General features: G+C 45.6%; 1 pseudogene; it reads right to left on the bottom strand.

The window, feature by feature from the left end:
• Positions 1-10,593: 10,593 nt before the first annotated feature.
• LOC101834881 lies at positions 10,594-23,377 on the bottom strand (annotated as a pseudogene).
• Positions 23,378-23,660: the final 283 nt, after the last annotated feature.

Genomic DNA, 23,660 nt, shown 5'->3' on the forward strand with positions numbered 1-23,660 from the left:
CTGTGACACATACCTTTCTGCCTGAGAGCTCTCCAAACCCTGACTGGAGAATAAGCCACCTTTTATAATTTATTTTTTTCAAAGACGGCTCAGGATGGCACAGAACTAATTATGCAGATGTAAGCAAAAAAAAATCCAGAAAAGAAGCTGTGTCTGGCTGTGAACAAAAACCCTCCTTCTAGGAGTGTCTGTGTCTGCAGAGACTGGTGGCTGACTGAAATTTCAGCATTGCAGAGAGATTAGAATTCCAGGTTCATCAATCCCTGCACTCGGGAGGCAAAGGCAGGAGGATCTTTGTGAGTTTGAGACCAGCCTGGTCTACAAGAGCTAGTTCCAGGACAGCCTCCAAAGCCATAGAGAAACCCTGTCTCGGGAAAAAAAAAAAAAGAATTCAAGGTTCAGAGGCTAATCACTTTTTCTTAGGCTAGTTTTACCCTTCCAGAACTTCTACTCTATAAGTGAACTAACACTTCATGACAATAAAATTTAAAAAACAACTCTTAGAAGCTATTAACTTAGAATTAACATCTTGTGGCAACAAATAAAAACCTTATAAGCTATTAGCTTATCTTCCACAGATCCAAGAACTAAGAATATCATCAGATACCATCTCGGGCCTATGACTAGTTCCCTATCTCGTTATCCTTCTGTTAATCCCCAAGATGTGAGGAGAAAGACCACTGATCCAAATCATCATGGCCAAATTAAAGCAAGCAATTAATTAAAGCAAGTTTTTTGTTTTTTATTTGTATACACGGACCTCGCCCCCCCCCCAAAGCAGGGTCGAGAGGTCAACCTTGGATGGGTGGGGATAAGGACTTTTATAGTTTAGGAGTAGGGGGTTTCCAAGTGGGGGACTTGGCAGGCAGCTAGGCAGGGTTGGGTACAGGAACATAACCCCAGTATAACAAGTTGGTCACAACAACCTCCTGAAACAGACAGTCATAACAAGGTGGTCATAGTAACTTTCTGAAATGAAATTATGGTTGCCCTTTCCTGAAACAGACAGTACAAAATCATTTGGAGATAGGGTTACAGATGGGGCATAGCACAATCCTTGAGAAATAGATATTTTAATTATAAACAGGATGAGTCTAGTTTGTCTTTATTGTAAGATGGCTTTCAAGCGTACAATGGAGGCAGGCTGGTTCATCACCGCCTCTCTGGTGTACATATATATATAACGCCCGGCCTACGGGGGCTATTCTTATTCAAGCCACCACAGACGCCTGCTGCCAGTTTTGGCTTTCTTTCCTATAAAGTCTTCCATGGATGACCAACTTCACTGTGCTCAGACATGACACAGACACAAGAGAAAGTGAAATGCCTTATAAAGAAAGGTCCCGCCGGGCGTTGGTGGCGCACGCCTTTAATCCCAGCACTCGGGAGGCAGAGGCAGGCGGATCTCTGTTGAGTTCGAGACCAGCCTGGACTACCGAGCGAGTTCCAGGACAGCCTCCAAAGCCACAGAGAAACCCTGTCTCTAAAAACCAAAAAGAAAAAAGAAAAATAAAGCAGACCTTTAATCCCAGAATCAAGAGACAGAGGCAGTCAGATCTCTGTGAGTTCCAGGTCAGAGTGGCCTACATAGTGAATTCCAGGACAGTCAGGGTTGTTACATAAGAAACCCTGTCTCAAAACAAACAAAACAAATAAATAAATAAATAAAGAGGGCTGGAGAGTTGGCTCAGGGTCTAAGAGTACTTGTTGCTCTTGCAGAGGACCTGTTTTCTGATTCCCAGTATCCACATGATGGTTAACAACCATCTGCACCACCAACCACGGTAGATCTAATGTCCTCTTCTAGCTTTCAAGGGTACTACATGTATGTGGCTCACAGATATATTGCTGTGCCCAAATTCTGAACCCCAAAATCACCAAGAGGCCCATTTCGATACAAAAGCAAAGAATCTTTTTTTTTATTTATTGTTTATATAGTCTTCTGCCTGCATGCCAGCGCAGGGCACCAGATCTCATTCAAGGTGGTTGTGAGCCACCATGTGGTTGCTGGGAATTTAACTCAGGACCTCTGGAAGAACAGTCAGTGCTCTTAACCACTGAGCCATCTCTCCAGCCGGCAAAGAATCTTTTATTGCAATTGTTTAACGAGCTAACCCCATTAGCTCTGTTCCTTCATCCATCCTCTGCAGTGGAAGGTTGGAGAAAAGACTCCAAGAAATCATGAGACAGGGATTTTATAGTGCATCATAAGGGGAATGTCTAGGGGTATGCATCAGTCTCAGGCTTGGTGCGCTTCCAGGCTTGGACGACCTGCCCTGTGTTGATTGGTTAACTGGTTGTTATGGCCCATAGGCCCTCCCAGGGCAGTTGCTACGCTCTGCACATCACTTTTGTGCACTTGTCCATAAAGCACAGCCCAGCCAGCTAGCTTCTAATTGGTTCCTTGCCATGAGGAGGACATCTGACCTCCTAGTGACTAGAACAGGAGCAGCAAGGTCAGGAGAGCACATGTTAGCCTGTCGTGACTGCTAAAATGGGTGGGGGAGCACACTGGTCCCTTCAATATGTGCAGGCAAAATGACCATACACATAAATTTTTTTTTTTTTTTGGTTTTTCGAGACAGGGTTTCTCTGTGGCTTTGGAGGCTGTCCTGGAACTCGCTCTGTAGACCAGGCTGGCCTCGAACTCACAGAGATCTGCCTGCCTCTGCCTCCCGAGTGCTGGGATTAAAGGCGTGCGCCACCAACGCCCGGCTACACATAAAATTTTTTAAAAATTAAAAAAAAGAAAAAGCAAAGAGAGACAGAGGACAGAGAAGCAGGCAAACTGGATCTCAACAGGCTGAGACTGCTTTATTGGAACAGCAGAGGGCATCAACCTTTCTGCAGGATGAAGGCTGACCACGTGTAGAGGGGCTGGGGGACGCGTGTACACACACTCATGCATACACAGACACACACAAAGGTAGTTAACAGGAAACCACAACAGTTACAACTGTTCTTTTGTGGTTTGACTGGAAGCAGGGTGGGTTGGTTTTTGAGACCCTGGACATATATTGTTTCTGCAGGTGGAATGAAATGGTCAGGCTGGGGCTACGTCATTCTTTGCATGGCTAGGGACTGTCACCCCTACATCCTCACTCAATACTTCATGACCTGAAGCAGTCACCAAACAGGCTGGGTATGGTGGCTCACGGCTGCTCCCAGCACTCTGGAAATTGAAGGAGGCAAGCCGCTGATACAATTTGGAGGCAGTCTAGACTGCACAGTAATTTTCAGTGGAGGGGGGAGGGGAATTCTTGCATTCTAAGTACAGCGAAGTCTGATGGGGAAGCAAATACATCATCAATGCCACTTGTGATAAAGAGCCACAAGGAGAAAAATCCTAGGAGTGGGTGAGATGTATCCATCCAGAAAAATTTCCTGAATGCTGGCACCAGCACCCACTAAAAAAAGCTGGGCATGGAATCACAGCTGTTTCCACATGGCAGCTGGGGGCAGACAGAAAGATTCCTGAGGCTCACTGGCCGGCCAGTCTGACCAATCGGTGAGCGCCAGGATCAGTGAGAGACCTCGTCTCCAACCATAAGGTAGAAAATGACAGGGGAAGACTCCTGAGGCTGGCCTCTGGCCTCCACACAGATATAGACTCTACACACGTACAGACTGCACACACGCCAACTTTTAGTTATTTTAATCACATTAGTTTGTTTTGTTTTTTTTTTTGAAGTAGTGTTTGGCTCTGATTTCTGCTTTTATCTTTGTGGTTCCTTCTCTTAGCTCTGATTTCTAGAGCTCAACATCAGGATGGAGTCTTCAGCTGTCTTCTAGTAAACGTGTCTAATTATAAATCTCCCTCTAGATCCTGCTTCAGGGGCATCCCAAGTTTAAATACTCAGTACTTTTGTCACCTCTCAGGCATAAATAAATACTTGGGGGAATGTTAGGATTTTATCCTTAATCCACGCTTTAGAAGCACATTATCTATTTTATTTTACGAGTTTGTGTGTTTGGTTTTTTTGGTTTTCTTTCTTTCTTTCTTTTTTTTTTTTTTTGGTTTTTCGAGACAGGGTTTCTCTGTATTGTTTTCCAGGCTGTCGGTCCAGCCTGGCCTCGAACTCACAGAGATCCGCCTGCCTCTGCCTCCCGAGTGCTGGGATTAAAGGCGTGCGCCACCAACGCCCGGCTGGTTTTCTTTTTTTAAGAAATTAAAGAAAATTTTCATTTTGTACTCCTTTTAGAACGCCATCTTTTTTTAAAGATTTATTTATTTATTACATATACAGTGTTCTGCCTACATACCAAAAGAGGGCACCAGATTGAATTGTAGATGGTTGTGAGCCACCATGTGGTTGCTGGGAATTGAACTCAGGACCTCTGGAAGAACAGTCAGTGCTCTTAACCTCTGAGCCATCTCTCCAGCCCCCATCCCAGTTTTTATGAGTCTGGTTTCACTGTACATGCAAAGGTCCACTTGTAGAAGACATAACGTAAACTAGATGAATACTATTGTTGGTTAGCAGTAAAAAAGTGGGAAATACTAATCTACCTTCTTAGAAATCAATAGATTGGATAGGAAACATAAGAAAAAAAATTAGATGAAAGACCTAAATAGCCTGCCTAGCAAATTCACAGAAAGATTTTTTTGTTTGGTTTTGGTTTTGGTTTTCAAGACAGGGTTTCTCTGTATTGCTTTGGAGGCTGTCCTGGAACTCGTTCTGTAGACTAGGCTGGCCTTGCACTCACAGAGATCCACCTGCCTCTGCCTCCCGAGTGCTGGGATTAAAGGAATGTGCCATCACCGTCCAGCATAATTGTTAATATTAGAAATCACGATTTGAAAGAAGCCTCAATTATCAATGTCTATATGAAGAAGGCTAAAACCATTATGTGATGTGCAGAAATAGAGCTGCATTTGCTTCGTACGAATAGCTGCTAATGAGGATATCAATATCTAAAAGATCATTAATATTTTGGAGGCTGTTGGTCCAGCCCAGCCTCGAACTCACAGAGATCCGCTTGCCTCTGCCTCCCGAGTGCTGAGATTAAAGGTGTGCATCACCACCACCCGGCTAGGATGGGTGTATTTTCAGTTAAAATATCTAACTTTTGCAGGAAGTGGTAGCACACATCTGCAGTCCCAGCACTGGAGAAGACGGAAGGTTCTATGTTAACCTGTGCTACACAGCAAGTACAAGGCTAACCTGGACTACATAATGAGACCCTGTCTCAAAATCAAAAAGGTGAAGAAAAAGAAAAAAAGGAGCTGGGGATATAATTCAGTAAGAGAAGGATGACTTAGCATGCATAAGGCTCTGGGTTCCATCCCCAGTACTGGAGGGAAGGAAGGAAGGAAGGAAGGAAGGAAGGAAGGAAGGAAGGAAGGAAGGAAGGAAGGAAGGGAGATAGAGGGCAGGAAGCAGGGAGGGAGGGAGAGATGGAGGGAGGGAGGGAGAGATGGAGGGAGGGAGAGATGAAGGGAGGGAGGGAGAGAGAGATGGAGGGAGGGAGGGAGAGATGAAGGGAGGGAGGGAGGGAGAGATGGAGGGAGGGAGGGAGGGAGAGATGGAGGGAGGGAGGGAGAGATGGAGGGAGAGAGGGAGGGAGGGAGAGATGGAGGGAGGGAGGGAGGGAGGGAGAGATGGAGGGAGGGAGAGAAGGAGGGAAGGAGGGAGGGAGGGCACAAACCATGTTACCATTCAGAGAAAACTGAAGAATCTTTCTGTTAGGATGTGGTGCTAAAGGCCTTGATGACCCCATTCATCATATGTTGAAGGAATCTCAAATTCCTCCCACAGAGGAGCCCAGCTCTGCCTGTGAGAGCATCCTTGACCTTCTCACAGCTCCATGCTTTTCCTGATGCTTGAGTTTTCTCAAGAGTGTGTCTAAGTGAAGCCCCAATTCAGCCTATTTTTAAAGCATGACTCATCCCTTAATTGGCAGTGGAAAGTACCACTCCAAGCAGAATCTCAGGCTCACAGCCACACTGGGCCTTTGGAAAGCTGCGTAGGAAAAAGTCCTCCCTGTCTCCAGGCCTGTGTTCTCAAATACAGGGTGGGTTTAGCAGAACAACCTGGCTGTGTGCTTGCTTGCCTCCCATGAGTTCTTGAGAATTACTTTCAACACTTTTGCCCTTTGACTGGCAGCCCTCAAGCCCACGTAGAGGAGTACTAAGCAAAAATGTGGTTTTTGAACTTGAGTCCCCTGTCTGTTGTGGGGTTGCTGCGGAGGACAGGGACCCCCTACAAGACTCCAGAAGAAAATGCTCTTTGGTCTCAGCAGATGAAGCGGGCAACCTCCAAAATGCTCAGCACCCTGCAATGGGTCCTATCTCTCTCTCTTCCCCATCAGTTACTGAGACCTAAGCTGGAAACGACAAGAGACCACAGACACAGGACTATCCATTCGGGTCTGGACAGTTAGGGGGTACAGGACACTAGTGTAGGTCATTGGCAGATACTCTAGAGCTATGATTCTCAACCTTCCTAACGCTGCAAGCCTTTAATACATTCTTCGTGTTATGGTGTGTAGCGAGCCGCCGGTGTGTTCTCGGCTACAGCGCTACCATACTTCACAATGATCTGAGGCTAAGGGCTAAGGATGAAAAAATAAAGACAAAGACAGTAGCTCACTATTACAAAGAGAATGGCATTTATTATTATGAGGGTAGAGCCTTATATACCAAAGTCAGGTACGGTGGAAAAACACCAAGGTCAGAAGCCTAAGTTCCCAGGGCCCTCCATCAAAGGGTGGGCCAAAAACAGGAATTAGCATTTAGACAATAAACAGGAACTTGCATGCAGGCCTTACTGAGAGGAGGAGATGATTATAAGCAGTCAACAGCCCCCCATGATGGGGGAAGGGTGCAACAAAGGTGGCCCTCAACCATAAGATTGTTTTCATTGCTTCTTCATAACTGTAATCTTGCTACCACTAAGCTAAGAGCCACTGCTCTAAAGGCTTAGCTTGCTGTGGGCGGGCGGATGAAGTGTCCTAGGGCATCTCCTCTGAGGATCAGAGTCGAACCCAAGCAGATCCTACAAGCCAGTCTTACGCAGGGGACTGAAGGTCGGCCTTCCATGTTGGGGCTGGGGCGGTGGGAACTTTAAGAGGAGAAGCCCAGTGTGGTGTGATTGTCTTGTGGGGTGGACACAGCCATCTGAAAGAACCGATGCCATTCTCGTGGGACCTCCGTCGCTTCCTGAGAGAGTACACTGCTGTAAAGGAGCAAGACAGGACCCCTCCCATCTCTGGCTTCTTGTCTTATTGTATAATCTCTCGCTCCCGTACTCCCTTAATGATGCCATTTGCCATCTAGTGATGGGGGGGGGGGGGTCTTGCTGCGGACAACACCACGTTGTTTGAATTTTCAGCTCTAAAGCTGTGAGCTGAATAACCTCCTTTCTTTATGAGGCATCCAGCCTGAGGCACTTCCTTACAGCGGCAAAAACCAGATTGACACAAGACTCCTATAGTCAAGTGTGGTCTTCACCCTTCTCCCTCATGTTTTTCTTATTAAGACACCTGGACCACATCACTGGGAACGTCAGGGGCTGGAGGTGAATTGGATACTGAATGCTTTCACTGTTTCACTCCTGGGGAAGTCTAGGAACATCCTCACTTCAAAGTTCATTTTTGTTATGTGAGTGTCTTAGCTAGGGCTCACATTGCTGTGAAAGAGATACCATGACCGTTGCAACTCTTTTTTTTGGGGGGGGGGGTTTGAGACAGGGTTTCTCTGTCGCTTTGGAGGCTGTCCTAGAACTCGCTTGGTAGTCCAGGCTGGTCTCGAACTCACAGAGATCTGCCTGCCTCTGCCTCCCGAGTGCTGGGATCAAAGGCGTGAGCCACCAACGCCCGGCTGACCGCTGCAACTCTTACAAAGGAAAACACATAATTGGGGTCGCTTACAGTTCAGCTCTGTGCTAGACAAGGGATTGAGAGTCCTGCATCTTAATTTATGGGCAACAGGAAGCGGTCTTAAAAGACCCCCCAGAGTGGGGAGACCCTCACTCAAGTCTCGGGATAAGCCGACGCCCCAATAATTCAAGAGAGACCGTTCTTGATGCAAGCACACGAGGTTTATTTGGGGAACCAGTGCACTGGGGCCGAGCTCGTGACCCTCGCAGGGGCAGAGGAGTTCGACCCCCAGTAGCTGCAGTTGGGGGGGTTTTAAAGGGGAAAAACCATAAAGAATGGGGGAGTTACACAAACATAAAGGATGGGGAAGTTAAATGATAGCACATGTCTTATCAGGAAGATTATACGTTATCTCAAGCAAGCATTCTTTGGGCATTCTACAGTTAACATTGAGCAGGAATGTGGTGAGCTAGTTCCTGGATCAGGGAGTGTTATCTTTTAAGTTTATCTTGAGGTCTCCGGTTTCTCAGGAGAGGGCAGAAGGACAAATTACTCTGTGATGGGCTAGTCGCTAGGGGTCTAAAAATGTTGAGTTGGAATCTCTCAGTCTGAGTCACTGGTGTGACTTGAGCATATGTGAGACCTCAAAGCCTGCAGTGACACATTTACCCCAACAAGGCCACACCTCCACCTAATAGTGCCATTCTCTCTGGGGGCCATTTTCTTTCAAACTACCACCGTGAGCCAAGGAATTTAAAGCAGAGAAAACTTCAAGTGGGCTCTGGAGTCAGAGGGTTGATTGTGAAACCCTGGCTCTACCATTTGCCACATGAGTGGCTGAGGGAAAAAAAAAATTAGTCAGGTTATTTGTACAACAGAAACAAAAACTCTGCTTCCCAGCTGGGCCGTTGGTGGCGCACACATTTGACCCCGGCACATGGGAGGCAGAGGCAGGAGGATCTCTGTGAGTTTGAGGCCAGCCTGGTCTACAAAGAGAGTTCTAGGACAGCCTCCAAAACAATACAGAGAAACCCTGTCTCGAAAAAAACAAAACAAACAAAACAAACCCTCTGCTTCCCAAACACAACAGTTCCACAAAAAACCTTCATGCAGGCCGGGCGTTGGTGGCGCACGCCTTTAATCCCAGCACTTGGGAGGCAGAGGCAGGCGGATCTCTGTGAGTTCGAGGCCAGCCTGGTCTACAAGAGCTAGTGCCAGGACAGCCTCCAAAGCCACAGAGAAACCCTGTCTCGAAAAACAAAAAAAAACAAACAAACAAAAAAAAACCTTCATGCAGATGTTGTGCCCAAATTCTGAACCCCAAAATCACCAAGAGGCCCATTTTGATGCAAAAGCAAAGTCTTTTATTGAAGTTGTTTAATGAGCTAACTCCATTAGCTTGGGCTTTCCATCCATTCACCACAGTGGATGGCTGGAGAAAAGACAAGAAATCACGAAACATGGGTCTCATAGGGCAGTGGTAGGGGAGTGTCTAGGGGTATGCAATAGTTTCAGGATTGGTGAGCTTCTAGGCTTGGATGACCTGCTCTGTGCTGATTGGTTCAACTGGTTGTTATGGCCCGCCCAGGGCGGTTGCTATGTTCTGCACCTGTTGGTAAAGCACACCCAGAGTCTTAAAGCACAGACAGCCCCAAGAGCTAACTTCTGATTGATTCCTTGCCACAAGGAGGGCATCTGACCTTCTAGCGTCCATGACAGGAGCAGCAAGGTCAGAAGAGCACTTGTTTGTTGGGCCCCAGCCCCACCGGGTCTCTGTGAGTTGCTGGTCAGCCTACAAGTGCAACTTGTTTTCCAGTCCAAGTGCTTCCTGTTTTCTAGTCCTGGTTTACTGCCCTGGCCTTGGCCCTCTGACATCAAAATTCAGCAGGAGGAAAAAATGCTCTCTTCTACCTGGGGTTTTTCCACTGTGCTGTAAACCTGTATATAAAGCTCCTCCCTCCTACAAAAGAGAGACCTCTTAGCACTTGCAATGAAGACACACACACACACACTCTCCTGGCAATAAAGGCAGCACATACATTCTCTTAGTACAAATAGCTGGACGTCTAGTCTTTCTTTTCCTGATACCCCGGAGTTGCTTGTGGCGCAGGTGCTGCAATTGGAGGTCCCACGGAGATCCAGAGAGACATGGAAAGACTGGGAAAGATTGGCCAGAAAGAAGACTCAGGAGAGGAGAGACTCGAGAAAGAAAAGAATTAAAAACAAACGCCGGAACAGTTACCTCAACTTCTAACAGTAAAAATTGAATGGTCAAATCTCCAGGCTTTTGCCTGAGAGATCACCTTCTAAGGAGAAGGTGTATTGAATTAATCTCCAGCCTTCGCCCAATCCACTGAGTTTGGGGAAGTAAGGGGAAACTGAGAGATCGCCCTCAATTGGAGGGTGGATTGGATTAAACCTCTAGGCCTTCGCCTGACACCAAGGTTGGGAAAGAAAGGGGAACCTGAGAGATCACCCTAGGTTGGAGGATGGATTGAGTAAATCTTAAGTTTTTTTCCTGAGGGATCACCCTCAGTTGGAGGATGGATTAAAAGTGGGTGAATTAAAAATTGGTAACAGTTAATATACGAGCTACTGGTATTAAGTAAAAGAAAAGGAAAAGATAAAAGTATATGGAATGAAAAATACACAGAGAGTCTGGATACTATGTACAGTTGTGTTGTCTTTAAATTGTTTAATTGCTAAGAAAGGAACAAAAACTGCTAAAAGATATTTCATTATTAATGCTGCTAAATTAATCCAACTTATATATTTTTTTTAGCTTATACAAAGCAATTTATTAACAGAAAATAATTTGAGAAATCCTGTTCACAGACGGCGACCATGACAACCACCCTTCCTTCAGGTGCTGTCAGAGGGGATAGGGGCAACATCCTCAATCCGCCCAATCTTCATCTCTGAACGAGCAAGAGCTCTGAGGGCCGACTGGGCTCCAGGTCCAGGGGTCTTGGTCCTGTTTCCTGCAGTAGCTCTGAGTTTGATATCCAGGGCAGTGATGCCCAGCTCCTTGCACCTCTGGACAACATCCTGGACAGCCGACATTGCTGCATATGGAGAAGACTCATCTCTGTCAGCCTTAACCTTCATTCCACCAGCTACCCGGCAGATGGTTTCCTTGCCAGAAAGATTGGTAACATGGACAAAGATGTGTTGAAGGATGCGAAAATGTGGCAGACACCAAACACATTCTCTCCTTCAGCCACCTGAGGTCCAAGGCTGATGCCCTGTTCTCCCTTCTTTTCCTTCCCCTTGCGAGGTGCCATTTCTGAACATCGGCTCCAGACTTCTCCACCGGGCCCAACTTATATTTTGAAGATGCTTTGACTTATAAATTTAAATATAAGGACAGGTTACTTGGGAAAAGAATTTCTGCTTTTGTTTCCACAGAACATAAAAAGCTGTGGGTTCCTTCCAGACTAGTATGGTTTGATGAAGCATCACCATCTGAAGCAGTGGCCCAGGTGATCCAACATCTAAAGCAGCTGAGATGATACAGTCTTACAGACCACAAAAACAAGAACTTCAACAGGTTTCTGGGTTTTGTTTTGTTTTTTTGTCATGATCCCCATGGTATTTCAGCGCCCCTTAACAGCAGTAAGTAGTTTGGAAAGAACGATGCCCACATTCCCAATTATTGTTTATAAATGTTTGTTTACATTTATACAGAGTTGGTTATTGATACTAAGATTGGCATTAACGTCTTAGTCACCTGAGATAGGTGCTAATTTATATATAAAGAAGGGGGGAGATGTTGGGCCCCAGCCCCACGGGGTCTCTGTGAGTTGCTGGTCAGCTTACAAGTGCAACTTGTTTTCCAGTCCAAGTGCTTCCTGTTTTCTAGTGCTGGCTTACTGCCCCAGCCTTGACCCTCTGACATCAACATTCAACAGGAGGAAAACACACTGTCTTCTACCTGGGGTTTTTCCACTGTGCTGTAAACCTGTATATAAAGCTCCTCCCTCCTACAAGAGAGAGACCTCTTAGCGCTTGCAATGAAGACACACACACACACACACACACACACACACACACACACACTCTTAGTACAAACAGCAGGACGTCTGGTCTTCGGAGTTGCTTGTGGCACAGGCGCCGCACATGTTAGCCTATCATGGCTGCTAAAACAGGGGGCTGGTCCTTTCACAGAGCTTGCTGCAGCCACAGACGGTTCCCAGCTAGAAATCTGTGGTGATGCTGGTGGTGGTAGTGGTTGAGAATCAGGCTCTCGTGGCTGGGTGTGTTGCTCCGTGGCACAGCACCTGCTAATTTGGTCTCAAGAGCTAGGTATAACTGCACTCAAATTCTGACTCTCTGGTAAAACCCTTACATCTTCATTTTCATCTGCAAAACAGGGCTGCTCCCGCGCACACCCGATCCCAAGGTCTGAAGCACACATGTTGTATGTATAAGATCTCCAGCTGCTAGTTATTTTTTTAAAGATTTATTTATTTACTTATTTATTTATTATGTATACAGTGTTTCGTCTGCATATGTCTGCCGGCCAGGAGAGGGCGCCAGATCTTATTACAGACAGTTGTAAGCCACCATGTGGTTGCTGGGAACTGAACTCAGGACCTTTGGAAGAACAGCTGTGGGGACACCAGACCTTGTTCAGAAACCCACCCCTCCATCAGCCTGGGAGCAGGCAGCTGGGAGATAATGTTTACTGAAAACATGTTACTGAAAACAATTCAGTGCCATAAGCTCCTGATAAGTGCTCCTATAAGGGCTTGCTCACTGAAACACTCTGACTTTGATCTTCCCTATGGCTAGCTACTCCCTGCTGTTTTCCGATTCTGGGGCCAGAGATTTAACCACCAGCCTGGAGGAAGGAGAGGTCTGTGAGAGGGCTGTTGGAGATTCGTGCGTGTATGGATGGCAGAAGTTTTTTTCTGAAGGGAAGCGTTTTTTCTTGGAAAGTTCTCCTAAGCTGATTTGGGGAGCATAAAGTTTTCTTAACGCAACCGACTGGTCTCTGTGTCATCTATCCCAACTACCTCGCCACATTCTCGGATACAGGCTGTGCAGCAGGCGCGGCAAACAGCCAGTGTTCTTAACCTCTGAGCCATTTCTCCAGCCCGCTGCTAGTTATTTTTGCAGCTGATGCTATCAGTAGCTAGAAACTGGCCCTGTAGGGCAGAGACCCCCCCCAAGAGCATCAATTCCAACAATGGGATGGGATCCCCAGAGAGTGAGAGGGGACACCCAGACACCTGTCTGGGACAACTGGGCTGGACAGCTTCCTCACAGTTCATGCTGGGTTCTGCTATAAGTCCTTAAAACCCCCAGGCTAGCAGCTGGATGGCACCCATCCCCACTCCAGCCTCCTCCCCTGAGCCTCCCTCACCTGGGGAGTTACCCACTCTTCTTTCCCTTAAGCCCCCTATCATGAAATACTTTTTCTAAAACTCACCCCCTGTAGACTGTGAGTCTAATTCTTTAAATCTGTGAGACCTTCAGGTTAAAAACACAACAACAACAAAAGGCTACCTGTGGTGCCATTAGCGTACCAAAGAGCATGCTGGCCTCCAGGCTCTCTCAGCAATGCAAATACCTGTTGCCTGGGCTAAGGCTGCAACCTGGTTCTTCTTACCCCACACTCAACAGCCATCTAGCCTCACAAGCTAGCACAGTAGGAAAGGAGAAAGACCCCAGTACTCCCGAATCACAGCTACCCCAGGAAAGAAGGCAGCTCCAGCTCTGGAATCAGGCAGAGTCGTGCCTAGGAACAGCCATGGCTTTTTCCATTCTCGAATCTCCTCTTCAACTCAGGGATTCCATTACTTCTTGCAGCAAATGGCTTGGCCTCAGTACACTCAATCAGTGGCTTCCATATTCTGATAGATTCTTACAGCCTCTTCAGGAACAAATGACCCCCAAATCTGCTGCTATCTTTAGGTTTTATCTTCTTTCCACTCTCAACTCTCTTATCTCCAAGCCCTCTTTGCTTCCCGGCTCTTACTGCTGAACTTTCTTTCCTCTCTGCTTATTCTAGTCCCTCTCTAATCACTGGATTTAGTCTTACAGAGAATCAAATGTCTTTGGGGGGTATAGATAATATTTTAGAAATTGTTTTATGCTGTTCTACTACATTAAAAAAACTAGCTCTGCAGTTGGGTGGGTTATGGCTCTCCTTTTCCAGACCCAAGCCTGCTCGCTTGTTAAAAAGTTTCCTGGAAAAATCTCTGTCCTGGGTCAGGAAGGCCACATGAGTCCTGATGTGAGGAAAGCAAAACAGAACGGCATGGGGAAAGGTACCACGTGCTCTAAAAGGTACCATGTGCTCTAAAATGGCTACAAAGCAAACTATTCTCAGTGGGGATCATCTTGGTTTTATTTAACTCTCTTTTATCTCTAAAACTTTTGACAAAGATTTGTGAGAGTACTGTGTAGGCATATTGGGTGCGGGTTTTAAAATCTGTAACAAAAAGTTTAAAACTTGTAACAAACGGGTTGATAGTTTTGTTTGTTTGTTTGTTTTTTCCGAGACAGGGTTTCTCTGTATTGTTTTTTGGACCATGTCCTTCTCGAACTCACAGAGATCCGCCTACCTCTGCCTCCCCAGTGCTGGGATTAAAGGTGTGCCTGCGCCACCACCGCCCGGCTATTGTTTGTTTTAAACCTACACTTAGGAAATCTTTGTTTTTTGGTTTTTTTTGGGGGGGGGGGGATTTCAAGACAGGGTTTCTCTGTTTAGCTTTGTAGACCATGCTGGCCTTGAACTCACTTAGATCTGCCTGCCTCTGCCTCCCCAGTGCTGGGATTAAAAAAAAACGTGGTTGCCACCACCGCCCGGATCTACTTAGGTAATCTCAATTTCCAATAGCATGCTTGTATTGTAGTTTGTATTCAACTCTTGTTTATGAAAGTGGGACAACGTAGGCTTGATGAATAATGTATGTTTGATTAAGGTTTATAAATTTCTAAGGTTATACAGGTGTACTCAGGTTAATAGAAAGTGACTTAAAGATATGTGTATAACCACTTGTATCCTTGCTGTGTCTAATACCAGGCTTCTAGAAAATTTTAGATAAGGAACAACATGTTTGATGAATAAGGCATGGTTGGCAAAAAAGGTTCATAAATTCCTAAGGTCTATTCAGTTCAGCAGAAACTGACTTTAAAATAAATCTCTGGGGCTGGAGAAATGGTTCAGAGTTTAAGAGCACTGGCTGCTCTTCCAGAGGTCCTGAGTTCAATTCCCAGCAACCACATGGTGACTCACAACCATCTGTAGTAAGATCTGATGCCCTCTTCTGGTCTGAAGGCATATGTGCAGGCAGAACACTGAATACAAAATAAATATATCTTAAAATATATACATACATACATACATACATGTATGTATATGGCCAGCAGTGGTGGCGCACGCCTTTAATCCCAGCACTTGGGAGATAGAGGCAGGCGAATCTCTGAGTCCGAGGCCAGCCTGGTCTACAAGAGCAAATTTCAGGACAGGCTCCAAAGCCACAGAGAAACCCTGTCTCAAAAAAAACAAACAAAAACAAAAAAACAATACATATATCTGGTCTCGCTATTTGGATAAACTGTCATACAAGAAAATGCTACACTAAGCCGGGAGTTGGTGGAGCACACCTTTAGTCCCAGCACCTGGGAGGCAGAGGCAGGCGGATCTCTGTGAGTTCGAGGCCAGCCTGGTCTACAAGAGCTAGTTCCAGGACAGCCTCCAAAAGCCTCGGAGAAACCCTGCCTCAAAAAATCAAAAAAAAAAAAAATGCTACACTAAGAAAGAATCAGGAAAGTAAAGTCCCCAATATTTTGTAGACTATTTATTTTTAAAATTTTATTTTGATGCTAAAGGAGTCAACTAAATCATCAGTTTAAAAACTTAAGGCTCAGACTTAACAGGGATAAAACTGTAAAGGTCTAAACTTATAAAAGCTACTACCTTGTAGTAAAATGTTAAAGATAATTAAGACATGCAAGTTAATAGTCAGTCACCTTATAAATGATAATATTTGGGCTGGAGAGATGACTCAGAGGTTAAGAGCACTGACTGGCTGCTCTTCCAGAGGTCCTGAGTTCAATTCCCAGCAACCACATGATGGCTCACAACCATCTGTAATGAGATCTGGTGCCCTCTTCTGGCCTGTAGGGATACATGCAGAGAGAACACCGTATACATAATAAACAAACAAATAAATGTGCACAGAACTATCTTGCAGTCATTCTAAGTACAAATGTAATTTATCGGGCTGGAGAGATGGCTCAGAGGTTAAGAGCACTGGCTGCTCTTCCAGAGGTCCTGAGTTCCATTCCCAGCAACCACAAGGTGGCTCACATACATTCATAATGAGATCTGGTGCCTCTTCTGTCATACAGGGATATATACAGACAGAACACTGTATGCATAATACATAAATAAATCAATCTTAAAAAAAACAAACAAAACACAAATGTAATTTATCAGGGACAACCTTTAGCCTCCTGTATATCCTACCAAGGTTAAGCATGAAGCAAGTAACTAAAAACAACTAAAGTTTGCTTAAAATCAGATATACTTAATAGATTAGATGATGGCCTTCGCCTCCTCAGAGGGATTTGTTGAATATGACATTAAAGGTGTTCAATGAAAAAGGCTTCTACTAATAGACAAAATGCCAGATCCTAGCTGTAGGAACTCAGGCATTACACTGACCCCGCCCCCTCACAACAGGTGGGCAAGCTCAGTTGCATGGCCACGTCATCACGTCATCACTATGTTACGAGGCTGTGCAATGACTCAGTACGCATGCTCGAGCTCCCCCTTTTAAGGGACCATCTCCACGTGGTCGCTCGCATCTCTTATCTCTCTCCCCTTTTCTCATGTCTGTCTCCCCCATTTCGGTCTCGCTCTAATAAACTACGATTAATCCACTCTCTGTGGCTTGTGCTGTATCGCACCGGCCCCCGGTTTCGTACCCGAGCTCGTGTTCCTCCTTCCGCCACTACTAACTCCTAATTTCTAACTTTAAACTAATTAACACTAGCTGCCTCCCTAAGGTCTCCTCCAAAGATGACAAGGTACATAGGACACTCTCTGTGAGCTTGCTTCAAATGTGGCAAAGCCAGTCACCGGTTAGCTTGTTGGAGCCCACTCCCTATGGTGGGATGCTCAGCCTTAATGCATGGGAGACAGAGACCTGACTCTGCCTCAGCTTAATGAGCCAGACTATGTTGCTCCTCATGGGATCCCTTACCCGTGAGGAGGAGTGGATTAGGGGTGGGCTAGGAGGGAGGTGAGGGGTGGTGATGGAAGGGAGAACTGTGGTTGGAATGTAAAATGAAATTAAAAAAAAAGAAGAAGAATGCTGTTACTCTGTAAAATCAGTCTGGCCCGGTGGAAGAAAAGTATTAAAGACTTAGATGAGCTGGCCAGAGACTCTACAGCCCACAGGGGCTAACGCCTTTGCAGAACTCTTATTTTGGTCTCCCTTGAGTTCTTACATCTCCCTGGCCCTCGGATTTCCGTGCTCTTTGTGAGAATGATCGCCTCTGTCTCTTGAGGTCTTTTCGGGAGGAACTGGCACAATTAACCGGCAGCTGGTAAATCAGATGCTTCTGATGGAAGTTTCCTCTGTCTTCTACCCTTCCCTACCTGAGCCCCTGCTTTGGACTAGCGTTACAGACTGCTCCAACGCGGCATGCTCTAACCAAGCCCTGGCGGTTCTGCAGAACCCAGGCGTCACTCCCTTCCCCCACTCCCAGCCACCGACTGCATTCCAGCCTTCCTGGGCCCTGACAAGGATATCCCAATTTCAGCTGAGAAGCAGTTACAGAAGAGACCACGTCTTCAACCCCTTAGGATCAATAAACGTCTGGAACGTCAGGTCCAAAGGAAACTGTTTCCCTAAATTCAAAGGCAGAAAGGACTAACTGTGGTGCCTATTAGCAGAGCTGGCCTCTGGGTTCCTTCAGTATCTCAAGTACCTGTTTGACATTTCAAATTCCACACTGGCTAGAATCCTAGTTCTTCTCACCTCCTGACCAAAGCCTAAATGCCCTCTAGTTCTCGAGCTCCCTCGCCCCAAGCTACTTACTCCCCTTATAACCCTGCTATTGCAGTCATGCCCTCTCCGTTTTTTCCTCTTCTCCCTAACTCCCTTTTCCCCTCTCCCTGTCTATCTCCTCCTCCCTTTTTCACTCCCTTGCTCTCCCTACCCCCATTTTGCTCCTGATTCTCTCCTGGCCAAGTCCAGTCTGCAGGCCATGCTCCGTCTATTTTTCTCTCTGCTCTGGCCGTTCTCTTCCTCATGTCTACAATAAAAAACCTTCCCCTTAGTTGAGCCGAGGTGGCGCACGCCTTTAATCCCAGCACACAGGAAGCAGAGTCAGGCAGATCTCTGTGAGTTTGAGGCCAGCCTGGTCTACAAAGCAAGTTCCAGGACAGCCAGGTCTGTTACACAGAGAAACCTTGTCTCGAAAAACAAAACAAAACAAAAAAAATCACACCATGACCAAAAAGCAAGTTGAAGAGGAAAGGGTTTATTTGACTTACACTTCCGTATCACTGTTCATCATCAAAGGGAGTCAGGACAGGAACCTGGAGGCAGGAGCTGATGCAGAGGGCATGGAGGGGTGCTGTTTACTGGCTTGCTCAACCTGCTTTCTTATAGAACCCAGGACCACCAGCCCAGGGATGGCCCAACCCACCTCGGGCTTGGCTCTCCCCCCCCATCATCAATCACTAGTTGAGAAAATGCCTTAGAGCTGGGTCTCGTGGAGACATCTCCTTAACTGGGAACTTATTGTCTAGTGGGCTAAATGACAAACGTAGAAAATGCTCCACATGGCCCTGGGCACAAAGCATCCAATTATGACTACCTGGGTGGTAATGCGAGGTGAGAAGGCGTGCATAAGGTCCCCTGCGTCTCCTTTTACTCAGTAAAGGGTACAAGGTACACACTGATGAGGTGGATTCCAGGCAGGCTGAGTCTCATATAGGGTCTCATATTGGAAAGCTTGGCTCCTAGTTGGTGGACTATTTAGGAAGGATCAGGAGGTGTGGTCTGTTTGCAGAACAGGGTAGGGTCATTGGGGTGGGCTTCGAGGTTTCAAAAGCCCACGCCAGGCCCAATGGCTCTTTCTTGTCCTGCTACCTGCTGCCTGCAGACCAGGATGTAATTCTCCCAAGGCCGTGCCTGTCTGCCTCCTGCCGTGATGATCTTGGACTAACCCTCTAAAACCAAACCGTCAGCTAACTCCCCAACGGAAGGCTTCCTTTTATAAGTGTTTTATAAGTGTAATGGTCATGATGCCTCTTCACAGCAATACAATAGTAACTAAGACAACATGTGAACTGAAAATTGCTTCTAGGGAGATTCAACCTTTGAGATTTAATGGTAAAGCAGAAACTGTAGTACATTTTTTTCTCTTTTAGTTAGTGCTTTTAGTGTGTGTGTGTGCACACGTATGTTTTGTTTTGTTGTTGTTTGTTCCCAACACAGGGTTCACAGGGTTGGGAACCTTGGCTGTCCTGGGACTCGATTTGTAGACAAGGCTGACCTGGAACTCATAGAGACCCATCAGCTTCTGCCTCTGGAGTGCTGGGATTAAAGGCATGTACTAACCTTGCACGCTTTAGAAAGTGCACTTCATTTCAATCAGAAAACCTGACCTTGCTCTGTGAACTTCAAATTTGCCTTCCTGCTGTTGAGAATCAGGTTCGTGAACTTCGGAGAAACTTAAGGTACAGTTTCTGCTCACCATATCACAGAGCTGCTATGAGACTGCCAGGAATGAAGATATTCCAGAGACACCTGCAACTCTCAAACTGACGATCAGACCGTTGAAACAGTGGACGCCAAACAAATGGCAGTTTCCCAGGAATCTCACACTAACAGAAAGGGACTACGATTTCTTTAGTACACCTGACGGGCTGAAACTGGACCCCGAGCGATGTCTGGTCAAGGGTAGCCTGGACCACACCTTGGTCGGACTGCAGAGTCATGCAATGTCTTGCCTGGAAGATGGACTGAGGTAGGGCTTTGTCCCTTTTCTCTTGGTACCACATTGAACAAATCTTTTTCTGCTTTCCACTATTAAGTTGGCTATTTGGGGGGGAGAGGGGTTTCAAGGCAGGGTTTCTCTGTGGCTTTGGAGGCTGTCCTGGAACTAGCTCTTGTAGACCAGGCTGGTCTCGAACTCACAGAGAAATGCCTGCCTCTGCCTCAAAGGTGTGCGCCCGGCGAAATTGGCTATTTTTAAAAAACTTTATTACAGTGTGTTACACACACACACACACACTGTAGTGTCCACAGAGGTCCCAGGCATTGGATTCCCTTTGGTACTGGAGATATAGGAGGTTGTGAGTTGCTGGGGACCAAACTCCAGTCCTCTGATGGAGAAGTGCACTTTTTTTTTTTAACTTTTTTTTTGTTTGTTTTAAATTGTGTATACAGTCTTTTGCCTGCATGCCAGCGGAGGGCACCAGATCTTATTCAAGGTGGTTGTAAACCACCGTGTGGTTGCCAGGAATTGAACTCAGGACCTCTGGAAGAGCAGTCAGTGCTCTTAACTGCTGAGCCATCTCTCCAGCCCGCACTTTTTTTTAAACTCAATCTTGCCAAGCCCTGATTGTGCTCTTTTAATTGGTTTATTACCGGGACTTCTTCACAAGCTTATTTATTGTTTTCAACAGAGGCTCCAGAAGTGGCTGTTTTCCCTTCAGCAAGCACCTGCTTCCCTCCCGCCAAAGCCTGCAGTGGAGGGAGTTGGAAGCCAGGAAAGCTAAATGCTGCCCTCTGCTGGTCACTTTCTGTATAGCAGCATCTTCTTGTTTGAGCTTGGGGAATCCTCCTTTCCAGCTAAGCCGCATCGCTAGTCCCAGTGAAAAATAAACATTATTTATTTTATGTATATGAGTGCTCTATTTGTATGTAATGCCCGGTCACACAGGCATGTTTTTAATGGATCTCATTCATTCTAGACGTGTACTCCACCCTGAGCTATAATCTCCACCCCTGGAAAGAATTAGTTTTGATTTTTCTTAACCTCTGAGCCATCTCTCCAGCCCTAGTTTTGATTTTTTTCAGCCCACAAACTTTCTAGATTTTTTTGTCGTTTTATGTCACGTCTGCTGCGCGGCCTGTGTCCGAGAACGTGCGGAGGGTGTCAGGGATTGACAACACAGAGACTCGTTCAACGATATAAAGAAAACTTTAAACAGGCTCCAAAAAGGTTCAAGAAAACCTCCTAAGAAAAGCTCCCACCAGAGAAGCTTCTGCTCTCTCCTCTCCCCTGGCTGGTGTCGCGTCTGCTGCGCGGCCTGTGTCCGAGAACGTGCAGAGGGTGTCGGGGATTGACAACACAGAGACTTGTTCAACGATGTAAAGAAAACTTTTAGCAGGCCCCAAAAAGGTTCAAGAAAACTTCCTAAGAAAGGCTCCCACCAGAGAAGCTTCTGCTCTCTCCTCTACCCTGGCTGGTTCTGCTCTGACCCCAGAAACTGATCTGAGCGTGGCAGAAGAGGCGGTTAGTCTCTGGACAAGGTCGAGCTCAGGGTGCTTTCTGCGGGCAGGCCTTTTCCAGGAACTTAATGCCCCCAGGCATTGTATTGTTTTTAGTAAACATTGTCTTACAGCTGCCTACTCCCAGGCAGAAGGGGAAGTGGGTCTCTGCTCAAGGTCTGGTGTTCCCACAATTCACCCCTTTTTATTTTTAAATGAGGCACTCCTGGCTTAGGTCAAGTAGGGTCACCCTCCCTTTCCCGTCCTTGGGGGACCTTGAACCCCTGTCTTAGGCGGGAGGGGTCTTCCCCACAGGTGGCCTGTCATCAGAGCACCCCAACTTTAAATCATCTGTAACCAACCTTTATGGCTATCGGGATTGCCATGGGCTAGGCTAAGCAATACTTGGTTACGGATCTCTTGCCTCTGGAACAAGGCACATTTGAGCCCGGCATAAAGCCAGAATGCCTACCGCCACTGCCACCATTTCCAGGACCCCCATTGACATAGCGCCTCTCCATCACCGTACCCATCACCAGATCTGGGCCATAACATTCTACCAGCCTTCATCTGTTATAAGGGTAACATGTACGTGATTTACATTCTGTTACAAGGGTAACCCGCATGTGACTTAGATTTACAATTTGATAAAGTTACAATTGTTCCAAGATCTGCTCAGGAAAGCATTTAGAAAGTGCACTTGCACAGATACATTAGGTACAATCATTGATGTTATACATGTAGCATTATGAAAAATATGAACAATAGGCTTGTTGCACTATCCACAGAGCACCAATTTGTTCCTGTGGTGATGTAGTTTGTTGATTTAACGTCAGCTGATTATGTGACTTGAGTCAAAGTCTCCTTTTTGTCGCATTAGGACAAGTTGTATCTCTCTAGAAAAATACACTGGCCTAGTCGTGATTCCAGAAACAGGAACCATCAAGTCTGATATTTCAAGTGACCATGTCCTGTTTAATTACTTAAAAGAGGCTTTTGCCCCTCATCACAGTCCATACCAATGTCCAAGTGTTTTAAATGGGTCCTTTTTTCTCTATTGGCTTCACGATGAAAACTCATGGGTCCGGAAGGTTGATGCAGCAGGTCTGTTGAGAAACTGGAAATCTCGAACCGACTGTTTTTTTTCTTTCTTGGGCTCTAGATTCGATGACATCAAGGGTCAGGAACACTGATTTAGGAGATCTCACTCAAACTGGCTTAGGTAGGCTCCCATGGACTCAGGTCCAGTTTTTCTCTGCTCCATGTCGAAGCTTTTATTCTTTTTCTACAAGAAAACACAAACATGCCCTCGACCCCAAATTAGGGTCTTCTCCACTGTTTAGTGCATGGATGTCTCCATTTGACCTGAGCAATGGTTGCTCAAGTTCCATCATGTCAGAATCTGTCTGAAGCTCACTGGCATTCACATTATAAAATTTTTAAATGAGGAGTGTATTATTTGATGAGTCATGTGGGGACTGGGGACATTATTCCCCCCTTTTTATTTTGTAAAAAAATTTTTTTTTGAACTGTTGAAGCTGAACCATAACAGTAGAAGGATTTGTCTACCCTCCTTGGTTAACTATCTAGGTAAATTGGGATTACTACTTAGATTATTTGTAGATGTCCATTAAAAAGGACATATCCATTAAATATTTCCCAAAAACTTCTGAAAATCACTCAAAGATTGTAAGCTATACTGTGTCCAAATAACTTTTGAAAATTATTTGAAGTCTGTGAGTAGTCTTTCCCAATCTAACCTGTAGAGCTCTCACTAGCTGACAAGGCCTCATTTGTATCTTAAATTTTTTTGTTAAAACATTAACAGACTGGCTGGATGTTCCTTTTGGCTATATATAAAGTAATCTAGGTAGCTTTTGAACTATTTTTGAAGGGATTTAAGTATCCTTTTAATTATATAAGCAGTTTACACTTACACATTCACAATCACATTTTATACATACCGGTGTGGCCACACCATACATTTAGAACATACATGTATCTTTTAGTCATCCTTTTTCCCTAGGTTATGATTAGTCTGTTGTAATGAAGCTTCCTTAATTGAAATCTATGTAAAAGAACAACTCCAGCCAATTCTTGAACTAAGAGGTTAAAAAGTCCTGTATGTTTTTTATCATTTTTTCATTTGAGCTACAGTTATGGGGTACAGCTGTACCTACTCCTTGTAACTGTAGATGCAAGGTAGAGAGGCCAAGCTTTTGGCCAAAAGTTTTTAGAGATGACTTACAAAATAGAACTTAAATGTAAACAAAATTTTTTATTTTATATACCTTTGTCTTTTTTTTTTTTACTTAATATCAGTACCTTTTTACTGTTACAAATTTTTTGTTTCACCCATTTTTTTTTTTA

Source organism: Mesocricetus auratus, unplaced genomic scaffold (assembly GCF_017639785.1).
Source record: "Mesocricetus auratus isolate SY011 unplaced genomic scaffold, BCM_Maur_2.0 Super-Scaffold_100006, whole genome shotgun sequence".
In the NCBI taxonomy this organism is placed as follows: domain Eukaryota; kingdom Metazoa; phylum Chordata; class Mammalia; order Rodentia; family Cricetidae; genus Mesocricetus; species Mesocricetus auratus.